Source organism: Chiloscyllium plagiosum, chromosome 3 (assembly GCF_004010195.1).
Source record: "Chiloscyllium plagiosum isolate BGI_BamShark_2017 chromosome 3, ASM401019v2, whole genome shotgun sequence".
NCBI lineage: Eukaryota > Metazoa > Chordata > Chondrichthyes > Orectolobiformes > Hemiscylliidae > Chiloscyllium > Chiloscyllium plagiosum.
The window spans coordinates 60,916,779-60,931,597 of NC_057712.1; the positions used below are offsets into that span (position 1 = coordinate 60,916,779).

Consider the following 14,819-nt stretch of genomic DNA (forward strand, 5'->3'; position numbering starts at 1 on the left):
TCATGAGGGGCGTGGATAGGGTAAATAGACAAGGACTTTTCCCTGGACTGGGGGAGTCCAAAACTAGAGATAATAGGTTTAAGGTGAGAGACCTTAAAAAGGACTTGAGGGACAATTTTTTCACACAGAGGGTGGTGCATACATGAAATGAGCTGTCAGAGGAGGTTGTGGAGGCAGGTACAGTTACAACATTTAAAAGGCATCTAGATGGTTACATGAATAGGTTGAGAAAGATACGGGCCAAATGCTGGTTAATGGGGCTAGATCAGTTTAGAATATCTGGTTGGCATGGACAGGTTGGACCAAAAAGAGTCTGTTTTGTGCTCTATAACTCTGACTCTACGACTTTAACTAAGTGGTGGAACCATGTGTCAATGTGAGATATCAAAAAGTCTCATTTGGTGCAAGTTATTAGTGTGAAGGGGATGGATGGTCAGTCAAATGGCAGTGGTCCCTCAAATAAGGCATTATACTTGCTAAACAATTCTTCAACAGTATTTCTTTCAGAAAATACCTAAGTATTTTCTTTGAAATAAAGCAATTAACAAGTTCAGGTTTTCTAAATGCTACATTGTGAAGATCTCTCTTGTTCAGACGCAGACCTTTACTGTCTCCTATTCATTTTCTGTTAAGATTGTAACGTATATTAATTAGGAAATTCCAAATTATGTCAAGTTACTTCACAACTCCATCTACTGGAATGAATGAATAATATTTAGCTGTCACATTATATTGCCTCACGGCCATCTACAGATGAATATTTTGACCCGATTATAGATTTATCACCTTTGGAATTCCAGTTATCTTTTGTAAACCACATTTTTTAAAAAAATATTTTTATTGAAAAATTTTTCTTTACAAAATTAGCAAGTTACAGAAACATGAAAATATAGCATCAGAACATGAAAAACAATAATAAACAATGAGCCAACTACTATACTGCTCTACAAAGAAATTAAAGCTACGCTTATTACACATCAATAAATAAATAACACCACTCAACGCAACAAGACCATAGCTCTCAACCTTCGAGAGCACCAATTATTAAACCCACATTTGTTTAAAATTCTTCTTCTCATGGCGTTAGGTTTATCAGACCAAACTGTCATGGCTAGACAAAAGCCCTAATCAAAATGGGAGACAGATCTGCTTCCAAGTAATTCAAAAAGCCACATATTTTTTTAAAAATAAAATATGTATTAAGATATGTAATACTATATTTGAAAAATTGTTTTGAGATCCACATATATCAGGGAATGTCCTCACCATTGTTCAAATCTATATAATACTAAACACTGCAACATAATTTAAATTTTAAAAATAGCTACATTTCTTTTGTCAAAGATTGGGAGTGAAAGTGACAGTTTTTAAAAAAAAAATTCCTTTTAGTTGGGAGTAATGCTGGCAGGCCTGTATTTATCATCCATCCTTAGTTGCCATTTTTCTTTTAAAAAGGTGCAATGTATGACTTTGTTCCTTTTGTCTCATTAAACAGGGTACTGTGCACTTATGTATGTAGATTTTAGTATGCACAATTTACATCAAGTTGTAAGCCGAGTTGAACATAAATTGGTTTCTGGTATAACTCTTAGCATGCTCCAGATTATTTAATAAATGATTTCTTGCAGAAGATTCACATCAAATGGTAGATATACATACCTTTTTGAGGCTTCCAAGCATGGGCTATTTAAGCATGATCAGCATGCGTCCCTCTCCGATTGGTCAATGGGACACGTTTGATATAATCTACCAGTCATTTGGGTTGGGAATTCGTAAGTGATATTTGCATGCCTTTGATTTTTTTTAATATACTTTTTGTAGCTGAGCACAGTTCTGTCCTGGGAACATTCAATTGTTACTGTTTATCATTTACATGTTTATTATAACCATCTTGCACCTGTTATGCAAGAGGTGAGACCAATGAACTCATATGTTCTGGATAGAATAGAGTTTTGAGCATTGTAGCTTCCGTTGAATAATAAAAAGGCTTTGTGGAGTTAGCAGAGAATAAAAACAAAGTTCTGGAAAACCTCATATCTGGCACCACATGTGGAGAAAAAGTAGAGTTAACACTTTGAACTGAATAGGATTTATTTTGAAAAAGCATCATACGTGACTTGCCATTACCACAGTTGCTCCTTCCACAGGTGCTGCCAGACCTGATGTTTTTCCCAGAACTTTGTTTATTTCAGATTTCCAATAATATATGCAACTTTTGTTTAATTTTACTTTGGAGCGGAATGACTTTCAATCTTATCAACATCAACACTGAGGTAACAGCCAAGGTTTTTCCAACATAGTTAAATGTTTGGTCAATTGTGACCACTTGGATGTGAAAGATTCAAAAAAAAATTGCAACCAAAAATCAGGATAGGTAGCTGGACCAAACTTGAATGTTGTCTAATTCCTATTACAGAATGTAAAACAAAAATCAAAAATGCTGCAATGCTCCAAATCCAAAATAAAAACAAACCAGAAGTATTTGCTGGGCAGAGTAAGATAAAGTGAGCATTTTGGATCATTAACATTTCACTATTGACTGGAAATCTTGACCCAACATTCCTCTTGTCTTTCAAAGTCTAATATCTTATGTTCCAGCATTTTCTGTTTTTATCTCCAATTATAAACTTTCTATTGCAAGTTCTGATTGGAGTTGAACACCATGGAATCACCTGTGAATAATCCCTCACTTGTTCACCTTAGATAGAGTCATAGAGATATACAGTAAGGAAACAGAGCCTTCGGTCCAACTCATCCATGCCAACCAGATATCCCGAACAATTTATTCCCACCCAGCCCATATCCCTCTAAACTCTTCCTATTGATATACCCATCCAGATGCCTTTTAAATGTTGCAATCGTACTAGCCTCCACCACTTCCTCTGACAGTTCATTCCATACATGTACCATCCTCTGCATGAAAAAGTTGCCCCTCAGGTCTCTTTATATCTTTCCCCTCTCACCCTAAACCTATGCCATCTAGTTCTGGATTCCCCCACCTCAGGGGAGAGACTGTCTATTTAGCCTATCCATGCTCCTCATGATTTTATAAAACCTCTATAAGGTCACCCCTCAGTCTCTGATGCACCAGGGAAAACAGCCTTAACCTATTCAACCCTGGTAACATCCTTGTAAATTTTTTCTGAACCCTTTCAAGTTTCACAACATCTTTCTGATAGGAAGGAGACCAGAATTGCATGCAGTATTCTAACAGTGGCCTAACCAATGTCTTGTACAGCTGTAACACAAACTCCCATCTCCTGTACTCAATCCTCTGACCCATAAAGGAAAGCATTTAAACCTTGTTAAAAAGAGACACATGTTGAAGCCTTTTATCTTGCACTTGTCAGAACTCAGATACAAGAAACCCAACTTCAGGGAGAATACCAATTTATACAACATGAGAAGCAGATGCTGATTGCTTGGACCATTGTTTGCCATGAGGATGTAATAGAACTGTTAATTGTCAATCATAGCCACTTAAATTCAGACTAGGCAGGAAGAATCTGATTGGTCAGAAAGTAGTCATGTGGAATGTAGTAGGATAAGCAAACTCCATCATCCCTTCCTTAATGAAAAATGTAGGCAGTGTATATACAAATTCCCTTCTTCCACAAATAACAAGGTCTTGTGTGTTAATCATTGTGCTCTTTTTACTTAAGAGTCTTAAAGAGTTTAGTCAAGGTTGACTGGACCAATTTTGGCATGTTTATCTTATGAGGAAGTGTTGAGCAGGTTGGGCTTATTCTGAAGTTTAGAAGAATTAGTGTTGATCATATTGAAACATAGTTGATGTTGAGGGGGCTTGATGAGAGGGTAGGTGCTGAAAATATATTTCTCTTTGTGGGATCTAGAACTGGGGGCCCTTGTATAAAAATAAGAGTTCAGAGTAATTTCTTCTCATTAAAAGTCACTTTTTTCATATCTTCTACTGCAGATGGTAATCCAGGCTGGGTTATTGAATATATGCAAGACTAGGTTATGAAAGATTTTCATCTACATGAGAGTCAATGGTTGTCAAGAAGCAGGCAGGATAGCTGAAGTAAGGCCACCATTAAATCAGCCAAGATATTATTGAATCTGATAATAGAAATAATCAGTAAATATCCCTGCTTCTTCATGATGGACAGAAAGTCATTGGTGCAGCAACTGAAGATGGTTGAATATAGAAACTAACTTGAGGTAGTCCTGTAGAACTTTCATGTGGCTGAAATGATTGGCATCCAATAATTTAGTTTCCTAACACAATCAAGGATTTTACCCAAGTCTTGGTGACTTCAGTTTTATCAAGGCTCCTTAATGCCACCATTGATCAAAACCATTTAATCTCACCTTGGATTAAATTTAATCTTCACTTTGGAATTTCTTAGTTTTGTACATATTTGGATCAAGGTTGTATGGATCTCTGGAGCAAGAGCCGAGTTGACTCCAACTGAACATTGGTAAGCAGATTTCTAGCTGAACAAATGCCATTTGTTAAGTGTTGTCAACCAAGTCCTCCATCACTGTGCTGATGATCACGTTTAGGCTGATGGGATGGCAGTTGGCTGGGTAGCATTTGTCCTATGTTTTGCTGATGGCATATATGAGCCATTTTCCTCGTTGTTGGGAAGATGTCCGTGTTGTAGCTGGCTTTGTGAAACCTGCTCTGGAATAAGTTTTCAGCATTAAATATGGGATGTTGTGGCCCAAACCATTTTCTGTATTTATTGAGTTGAATGGTCATCCGATTCAATGCTAATTCTGCTTTCTCTCCACAGATGCTGCCAACCTGCCTGAGTTTCTCAAGCAATTTCTATTTTTATCAATATTTGAGATGCCCATCAAGGTTCTTCTGACACAGAGGCATGTTCCTATCGCTGAGTCAGGAAGCCCAGTTTCAGGTTTCTGCTCCAATGACGTGTCACTATGTGTCTGAACAGGTTGACCAGAAATACCTTGATCTTTATTCAACCTGTTCAGACATTTTGTGACACACCTGTATAGGTGGTAGCACTGGAATCCAGGCCCAGCCTGGTCAGGGGCCAGCAATTTCTATTTGTGTTGTTTTGGGAGCTCAGCTATTCATTGATATCATATGGAGCAAATTGAATTGGCTGCAGACAGGCATCTATAATTGTAAAGACCTCCGGAGGAGATGCATATGCTTGACACTTCTGGTTGAAGGTGTTGGCTGAATATCTCCCTTCTGGACTGCAAAGTCTTTAGTTCTTTTAAAAACCGGTAGTTTGTCTAACAATGTCAAAATCAGATTTTCAATGTCAATAAGCCAGAGATGCCATATGTAATTCCCTTGTCTGTTTTCATGGTACAGATTGGGCAAACATGGGAGTTTTCATGTATTGTGCATTTACTAGCACTGAAACATTCTACAGATAAGTTGATGAAAATATGAGATTACTTACAGTATGGAAACAGACCCTTTGGCCCAACAAGTCCACACTGACCCTCCGAAGAGTAACCCACCCAGACCCATTCTCCTACATTTACCCCTTCGCCTAACTCTATGGGCAAATTACCGTGGTCAATTCAACTAACCTGCACATTTTTGGACTGTGGGGGGGAAACCGGAGCAAAAACTCCACATAGACATGGGGAGAATGTGCAAACTCCACACACAGTTGCCAGAGGTGGGAATTGAACCCAGGTCTCTGGCACTGTGAGGCCAGTGCTCACCACTGTGCCACCGTGCTGCCTACAATAGTGGAAAAACTTCCAATAGTCTGGCGTAGTGGTATTATTGCTGGACTGTTAATCCAGAGACCCAATTAATGTTGTGGGGATCTGAATTCAAATCCTGCCATGGTAGAATTTGAATTTCTTAAATAAATCTGGAATTAAGAGTCTAATTATGATTGTGAATCCATTGTTAATTGTTGGAAAATCTAATGTCCTTTAGGAAAGGTAAATTGCCATCCTTACCTGTGCTGTACATCTCTATGACTCTCTGTTCTGCCCTCTATATGAGTCCAAACCCACAGCAATGACTCTTAACTGCCCTCTGGGTTGCTAAGGATAGGTAATAAGTGCTGGCCTAGCCAGTGATGTCTTCATCCCATGAATAAAATTTTTAAAAATTAATAAAAATTATTTCCTAATGCTTCATCTTATGATCTAAAGTAAAGTTTCATTGAAATAAGATTGTAATAGCTGAACTTATACTGTTATAACATTCCAACATAAGAGAATTTCTCGATTTAGTTTTGTTCTGGGCTGAAATAATACATCCAATGCACTGTATCAAAAACTGGTATGAGAATGTTGCATTCAAATATATTAGCTTTTGTGCCCCAACAATGACTGTCTAAGTGAAAGGCATTGAGGAGGCATTGTGAAGCGCTGGCCAACATTTCATCAAACCGATGAGGCACAGTATAAACTCATGTATTTCTTGTACTTTTATCTGATTTTCACAGCAGTATTTTTGTCCAATCATTCGGGACATCATGTGTTCTACCCAGTTCAAAATAACGCAACAATATTTGTGCTTGAATGATGCTTTGTAATAATGACAAGCCACAGCACCTGCAATTTCATTATACCAGCATGGTATAATATGTCAAAACATTTTTTCCTCCAAGTGAACTATTATTTCTAAAGAGCAAAGCATTTGTTTAGAATGTTTCATTTTTATCAGTTTGTATTTTCCCTGATAAGCAGTGGTGTAATTTTTCACATTTTAGAATTTGACAGTAGAAATCCTTTATTGTTGCAGGCCACTATTTCTGCTCAAGATAACAATTTCTTAATCTATTCCATAAATCTTATTCTATCAATGAATGATAAAAAGCAAAGTATTCAGGCGTGAAAAGGTTACCCCTCAGGTTTTTTTTATAGATCTTTCCACTCACACCTTTAAATCTATGCTGTCAAGTTTTGGAATCTCCCCACCCCTACCCCCACCCCCACCCCCACCCTAGGAACAAAACCTGTTGGAACATGGCATGCAATGCTGTTTTCAAAATAAAAGGGCCAATGATTGCTACAAAGATTTATGCTATTGCCACCAATGAGGATCCTTGTGCTTGGAGACTTGTGCAGGATCCTCCATTGGAATATAGATAGGTCCAAAACATCTCAGGTAAGTAAACGTGCAACTTTTTGTCTGAGCCAGGTTTGGCCTAGTTTGAAAAGAGGGATTCCAGTCTATGTTGGAAGACATAGGTGTAGAGAATGCTGGATGACTAAAATTGAGGGTTTAGTTAAGAAAAAGGAGGAAGCACATGTCTAAGATAGATCGAGTGAATCCTTAGAGAATAAAGGAAGTAAGAGTATACTTAAGAGGGAAATCAGGAGGGCACAAAGGGGACATGAGATAGCTTTGGCAAATAGAATTGAGGAGAATTCAAAAGGTTTTTTACAAATACATTAAGGACAAAAGGGTAACTAAGGAGAGAATAGGGCCCCTCAAAGATCAGCAAGGTTGCCTATGTGTGGAGCTACAGGAGATGGGGGAGATACTAAACGAGGATTTTGCGTCAATGTTTACTGTGGAAAAGAATGTAGTGAAATAGATGGTGACATCTTGCAAAATGTCCGTATTACAAAGGAGTAAGTACTGGATGTCTTGAAACTGGTAAAGATGGATAAATCCCCAGGACCTGATCAGGTGTCCCTTAGAACTCTGTCGAAAGCTAGAGAAGTGATTGCTGGGTCTCTTGCTGAGACACTTGCATCATTGATAGTCATAGGTGAGGTGCCAGAAGACTGGAGGTTGGCTAACTTAGTGCCACTATTTAAGAAAGGTGGTAAGGACAAGCCAGGGAACTGTAGACCAGTGAGCCTGATGTCAGTAGTAGGCAAGCTGTTGGAGGGAATCCTGAGGGACAGGGTGTAGATGTATTTGGAAAGGCGTGGTCGGATTAGGGTTAGTGAACAATAACTTTGTACGTGGGAAATCGTGCCTCATGCACTTGGTTGACTTATTTGAAGAAGTAACAAAGAGGATTGATGAGGGCAGAGGTATAGTTCGTTAGTTTGCAGATGACACCAAAATTGGAGGTGTAGTGGACAGCAATAAAGGTTACCTCAGATTACAACAGGATCTTGACCAGATGGGCCAATGGGCTGTGGCGTGGTAGATAGAGTTTAATTTAGATAAAGGTGAGGTGCTGCATTTTGGGAAAGCAAATCTTAGCAGGACTTATACACTTAATGGTAAGGTCCTGGGGAGTGTTGCTGAACAAAGAGACCTTGGAGTGCAGGTTCATAGCTCCTTGAAAGTAGAGTTGCAGGTAGAGATGATAGTGGAAAAGGCATTTGGTATGCTTTCCTTTATTGGTTAGAGTATTGAGTAGGGGAGTTGGGAGGTCATGTTGCATCTGTACAGGACATTGATTCACTGTTGGAATATTGCATACAATTCTGGTCTCCTTCCTTTTCGGAAAGATGTTGTGAAACATGAGAGGTTTCAGAAAAGATTTACAAGGATGTTGCCAGGGTTGGAGGATTTGAGCTACAGGGAGAGGTTGAATAGACTGGGGCTGTTTCCCTGGAGGGTTTGGAGACTGAGGGGTGACCTTATAGGGGTTTAGAAAATCATGAAGGTCATGGATAGGATAAATAGATAAAATCTTTTCCTAGTGGTGGGGGAGTCCAGAACTAGAGGGCATAGGTTTAGGTTGAGAGGGCAAAGATATAAAAGAGCCTAAGGGGCAACTTTTTCATAGAGGGTGGTACATGTACGGAATGAGTTGCCAGAGGAAGTGGTGGAGGCTAGTACAATTGCAACATTTAAAAGGCATTTGGATGGGTATAGGAATATGGGCCAGATGCTGGCAGGTGGGATGAGATTGGGTTGGGATATCTGGTCGGCATGAATGAGTTGGACAGCAGGGTCTGTTTCCTTGCTGTACATCTCTACGACTGTATGACTTCACTGCATTGTGTACTTTTTCATTACATATCACCAAATCTAGAATTGCCTGTTCCCTCGAGGGCTCTTCCAAACTGCACCAAACAAAAAAACGTAGACATTCCACAAATTAATTTTCTTGAAATCCATAACCAACATGATTTTTCCACTCCAAACATATTGAAGTCCTTGTGGTTATTGTAATAGTGCCTTTTCTATCTCTTGATTTATTTTCTGCCCCATATACTGACTACTGCTAGTGGGCCTGTACATAGCACCCATCAAAATCATTTTCCCTTTGCAGTTCTTCAACTCTACCCCCATTGATTCAACACCTTCTGATCATGTAATCAGTTCATTGTATTGGTTTCATTTCATTTCATTTATCATCAACTCCCTCTACCCTCTCTGCCCATCTGCCTTTCTTTTTGATAGGATGTGTATCTTTGGATATTTAGTTCTCAATCCTAATCCCTTGCAGCCACACCTTTTGTGATACAAGCTTCTTTATGTTGTTACTTATTTCGTACAGTGTATGAAACATTTAAGTACAACAGTCCTGTGTTGACTGCTCCCCTTCTCAGTTGGCCCCTTGTCTACTGTGCATTTAGATTCCTGACTCTTTCCATACTCTGTCCTATTAAAGGTTCTGGAAATTTTAATGTCCCCTGAGCCCTTCCTCCCCCTTTTTAACTAGTTTAAAATCCTTGTGACCAACCTATTTAACCTTTCCACTAGGATTCTGGTGCCAGATTGATTCAGGTGGAGCCTATCCCCATGGAACAGTTGCCTCCTCTCTCATGAAGTGGAATGCTTTTTACCCACACCAGTCCTTTATTCGTGTGTTTACTATTCTAATTTTCTTATCTCTGTGCCAATATGTACATGGCTGAGATAATATACAAAATCATAACCCTTGAGGTCCTGTTCTTTAAATTTTGTCCAAACTCCTGACATTCCCCAAATAGGACCTTCTTACCAATGTTGTTGGTTCCAACATGGACCACAACAACTGATCCTCCCCTCGCAATATTCTTTCAAGCTGGTTCAAGATTTCTCTTACCTTGGCACCATGCAGGCAGTACACCATGTGGAACTCTCAATCTGGTTTACAAAGAATGCTATCTTCCCCCACTAATTTAGAGAATTCCTAATCCACTATCATTTTTCTTTTGCTCCCCTCACTTGAACGGTCTCTCATATCATGGTGCAATGGTCAGTTAGCCATTCCTCATCCAAACAAGGAGCAGGTACCTCATACCTGTTGGACAAGGTCAAGAGCTGAGGCTCCAACAATGCTAAATTCAGGATCCTTCTACCTGCCTCATAATGTGACGACCTTCTGAAATACCACATCCAGGCAACTCTTGCCGCTGAAAACAAAAAGTGCTGGAAAACACCAGATCAGATAGCATTCGTGGAGAGAGAGAGACAGCAAGCTAATAGAACATAGAACAGTACAGCACAGAACAGGCCCTTCAGCCCTCGATGTTGTGCCGACCATTGATCCTCATGTAAGGTCAACCTAATGTACGAACTCTCAAATTTCTGTGACCATATGCAAGTCCAGCAGTCTCTTAAATATCCCCAATGACCTCGCTTCCACAACTGCTGCTGGCAACGCATTCCATGCTCTCTCAACTCTCTGCGTAAAGAACCCGCCTCTGACATCCCCTCTATAATTTCCGCCAAACAGCTTAAAACTATGACCCCTCGTGTTAACAATTTCTGCCCTGGGAAAAAGTCTCTGGCTATCAACTCTATCTATGCCTCTCATTATCTTGTACACCTCAATTAGGTCCCCTCTCTTCCTTTTTTCGAATGAAAAAAGTCCGAGCTCAGTCAACCTCTCTTCGTAAGACAGGTCGGCGCAACATCGAGGGCCGAAGGGCCTGTACGCGCTGTAATGTTCTATGTTCTGTAAGCCCTCCATTCCAGGCAGCATCCTGGTATACCTCCTCTGAACGCTCTCCAAAGCATCCACATCTTTCCTATAATAGGGCGACCAGAACTGGGCACAGTATTCCAAGTGCAGTCTAACCAAGGTTTTATAGAGCTGCAACAAGATCTCGCGGCTCTTAAACTCAATCCTCCTGTTAATGAAAGTCAAAACACCATATGCTTTCTTAACAACCCTGTCCACTTGGGTGGCAATTTTAAGGGATCTATGTACCTGCACACCAAGATCCCGCTGTTCCTCCACACTGCCAAGAATGCTGTCTTTAATCCTGTACTCAACTTTCAAGTTCGACCTTCCAAAATGCATCACTTCGCATTTATCCAGGTTGAACTCCATCTGCCACCTCTCAGCCCATCTCTGCATCCTGTCAATGTCACGCTGCAGTCTACAACTGTCCTCTGTACTGTCAACGACACCTCCAACCTTTGTGTCGTCTGCAAACTTGCTAACCCATCCTTCAATCTTCTCATCCAAGTCATTAATAAAAATTACAAAGAGTAGAGGCCCAAGAACAGAGCCCTGTGGAACACCACTCACCACTGACTTCCAGGCAGAATACTTTCCTTCCACAACCACTCGCTGTCTTCTGTCGACCAGCCAATTCTGTATCTAGACAGCTAAATTTCCATGTATCCCATTCCTCCTGACCTTCTGAATGAGCCTACCATGGGGAACCTTATCAAATGCCTTGCTGAAGTCCATATATACCACATCCACTTCTCGACCCTCATCAACTTGTCTAGTAACATCCTTAAAGAACTCAATAAGATTTGTGAGGCATGACCTGCTCCTCACAAAGCCGTGCTGACTGCATTTAATCAAGCCATGCTCTTCCAGACGGTCATAAATCCTATGCCTCAGAATCCTTTCTAACACCTTGCAGATGACAGACGTGAGACTGACTGGTCTGTAATTGCCGGGGATTTCCCTATTTCCTTTCTTGAAGAGAGGAATTACATTTGCCTCCCTCCAGTCCTTAGGTACGATTCTGGTGGAGAGCGAGGATGCAAAGATCTTCGCAAGCGGCGAAGCAATCACATTTCTCACTTCCCAAAGCAGCCGAGGACAAATCTGGTCTGGCCCTAGCAACTTGTTAATCTTAATGTTTGTCAAAATTTTCAGCACGTTAGCTTCCTCAATCTTTATTCGTTCCAGCCTGCTTACCTGCTCCTCAATGGTTTCATTCACTACAAGGTCCTTTTCTTTAGTAAAGACAGAAGCAAAAAACTCATTTAGGGCTTCCCCTACCTCCTCAGACTCTATACACAAGTTCCCTATGCTATCCCTGATCAGCCCTACCCATTCTTTGATCATTCTCTTATTCCTCACATACGTGTAAAATGCCTTTGGATTCTCCATAATCCTTCCAGCCAAGCCTTTTTCGTGCCCCCTCCTGGCTCTCCTCAGACCATTTTTGAGCTCCTTCCTCACCTGCCTGTAATCCACTAGAGCTGAGCAAGACCCTTGCTTCCTCCACCTGATGTAAGCTGCCTTCTTCCTTTTGACGAGTAGCTCCCCTGCTCTCGTCATCCAAGGTTCCTTTATCTTACCCCTTCTTGCCTGTCTCAGAGGAACACATTTATGTTTTGAATCGACTTAACTCAGAGCTGACGTGGTGTGGAAGGGGCAGCATTTATGCAATGGTGTGGTGGAGTGGAGCCCTTGATTGGTTGGGGGGGGGGGGGGGGGTGGCAGGAGGGGGAGGTGGGCAAGGCTGCTGATAGTGCAGGTTAAATGATTGTTACGTGAGAAAGACACACCACTGTTCTGTAAAACTGCCAGATTGGAAAGAGACAGTCCCACTGGGATTGGGGAAGGAAAGAGAGGGTGACAGAAAATGCAACAAGCAAAGCTAAAAGAAGGGGAAGGGAAGGGGTGGGAGTTGGTTCACAGTCTGAAGGTGTTGAACTCTGTATTAAACCGGAAGGTTGAAAAGTGCCGAGCCTGAAGATGAGATGTTGCTTCTACAGTTTGTGCTGTGATTCATAGGAACATTGCAGCATGCCAAAGACTGACTAGCAGATATATAAGCAGGGTGCTGTTTTAAAACAGCTACAGGAAAGTTGGGTCATGCTTGCACACTGACTGGAGGTGCTCCACACACTACCCCTCCCTGAAGTGCCACAGCATTCAATGCTGGGACTCTGCCTTATTAACTCTGTGCCAGAATTCCTCAAGCAACCAATGTTTACAGATGTAATCACTATTGGATCCACTAGCTCTCATCATGCAGTTACAACACATCACCTGTCCTTGCTTTTCCAAATTATTTAATTAGCTAAAGTATGTATTTTTCAAACTCCTACTTGACTGTAAAATATTTCTTTAATTTACTTTCAATCTGAAAGTAAATTAAGAATAGATATTCAAATTAAATGTTACGTACTGGCCCATGAATTTTCAGCTTTTCTTGTGATGTCACTGTTTCTGATCCTGGGAGTCTCCTCCCCTGCTTGCTCTTCTTTCCCCTTTATGCCCCAAATTCCCAAAGGCCTTACTTGGATATTAAAGAGCAGAAGTACTCACCAATGAGAGAAAAGGAAGGACTGATAATTTCCTCCATCTTTCACCTAACTCCAGTTACAATTTAATGCAACAAGGTAGCACAGAAGGAGCCCTCCTATTGTGGTCCTAATTCAGAGTTTCTGAAGCTGGATTAAACCGTGGTCTAGTTAACTAGCTTCAGCTAAGGACCTGTAAGTGACTGTTTGTAAGCTTCATTTAAACTGCACCCAATCAAATGAGTAACTTTTAGTTAATTGCTACATTTAAAGAACAGACTAAATCTTAGATTGAAATTAGCCCTTAAAATTATTCCCTAAAATGTGTCCCTTGAGTCTCCCTGTTGCAACAATCTCCACTTATAGTGTAATGCAACAAGCCAGCACTCCTGTGCAGACCTGGTTAGGGCATTACCTTGGCAAATAAACCTGCAAATGGCTGTCAACTATTTTGTTGAGTTGAAACAAGCATATACATGTTTTTTTTTCTCTGCAAAGAACACTCCCTATATTTGTATATGTAATTTCCAGCACTTGAGCAAATATACAAGACTAAGAGCCCAAATGACAATCCTAAATTGATTGTCAGCATAATTCTTTGCACTTTTCAGATGACCCATCAAATATTATTCAATTGCAGAATCTTTGAGCCTGATATTGGCAAAAAACTACCTGTGTTGCTACTCCGTAGTTTGCAGTATGAGATAGCTAGCTTCACCTGTTGCTGAAGCCTTTGAGAACATGACCTTTGAGAGTAATCTGAGGTGACAGGGCACTATGTGTGACCAAGTGTGACTGCTTTCGGTCAGAGTCATAGAGATGTACATCATGGAAACAGACCATGCTGACCAGATATCCTAATCTAGTCCCATTTGCCAGCACTTGGCCCATATCCCTTTAAAGCCTTCCTATTCACATACCCATCCAGATGCCTTTTAAATGTTGCAATTTTAGCTGCCTCCACCATTTCCTCTGGCAGCTCATACCATACATGCACTATCCTTTGCGTGAAAACATTGCCCCTTAGGTCCCTTTATATCTTTCCTCTCTCACCCTAAACCTATGCCCTCTAGTTCTGGACTCTTCCACCCCAGGGAAAAGACTTTGCCTATTTACCCTATCCATACCCCTCATAATTTTGTAAACCTCTAGAAGGTCTTCCCTCAGCCTCAGATGCTCCAGGGAAAACAGCCCCAGCCTGTTCAGCCTCTCCCTATAGCTCAATTCCTTCAACCCTGGCAACATCCTTGTTAATCTTTTCTGGACCCTTTTTAAGTTTCACAACATATTTCCGATAGGAAGGAGACCAGAATTGCACACAATATTCCAACAGTGGCCTAACCAATGTCCTGTACAGCCGCAACATGACCTCCCAACTCCTGTACTCAATACTCTGACCAATAAAAGAAAGCATACCAAACGCCACCTTCACTATCCTATCTACCTGCGACTCCACTTTCAAGGAGCTATGAACCTGCACTCCAAGGTCTCTTTGTTCAGCAAC

General features: G+C 40.7%; 1 protein-coding gene across 4 annotated transcripts in view; it reads left to right on the forward strand.

The window, feature by feature from the left end:
* Positions 1–14,819, forward strand: part of LOC122544059 (protein eva-1 homolog A-like) — a 369,991-nt gene that overhangs the window by 118,025 nt on the left and 237,147 nt on the right. Inside the window, exon 1 of one of the 4 annotated variants that reach the window (XM_043683059.1) lies at positions 3,615–4,442. The exons of the other annotated variants lie outside the window; for them this stretch is intronic. The gene's annotated coding sequence lies outside the window, so the exon portion shown is untranslated. Of the gene's footprint in view, positions 1–3,614; positions 4,443–14,819 lie in introns of those variants that run through there. 4 annotated transcript variants of the gene reach the window in all.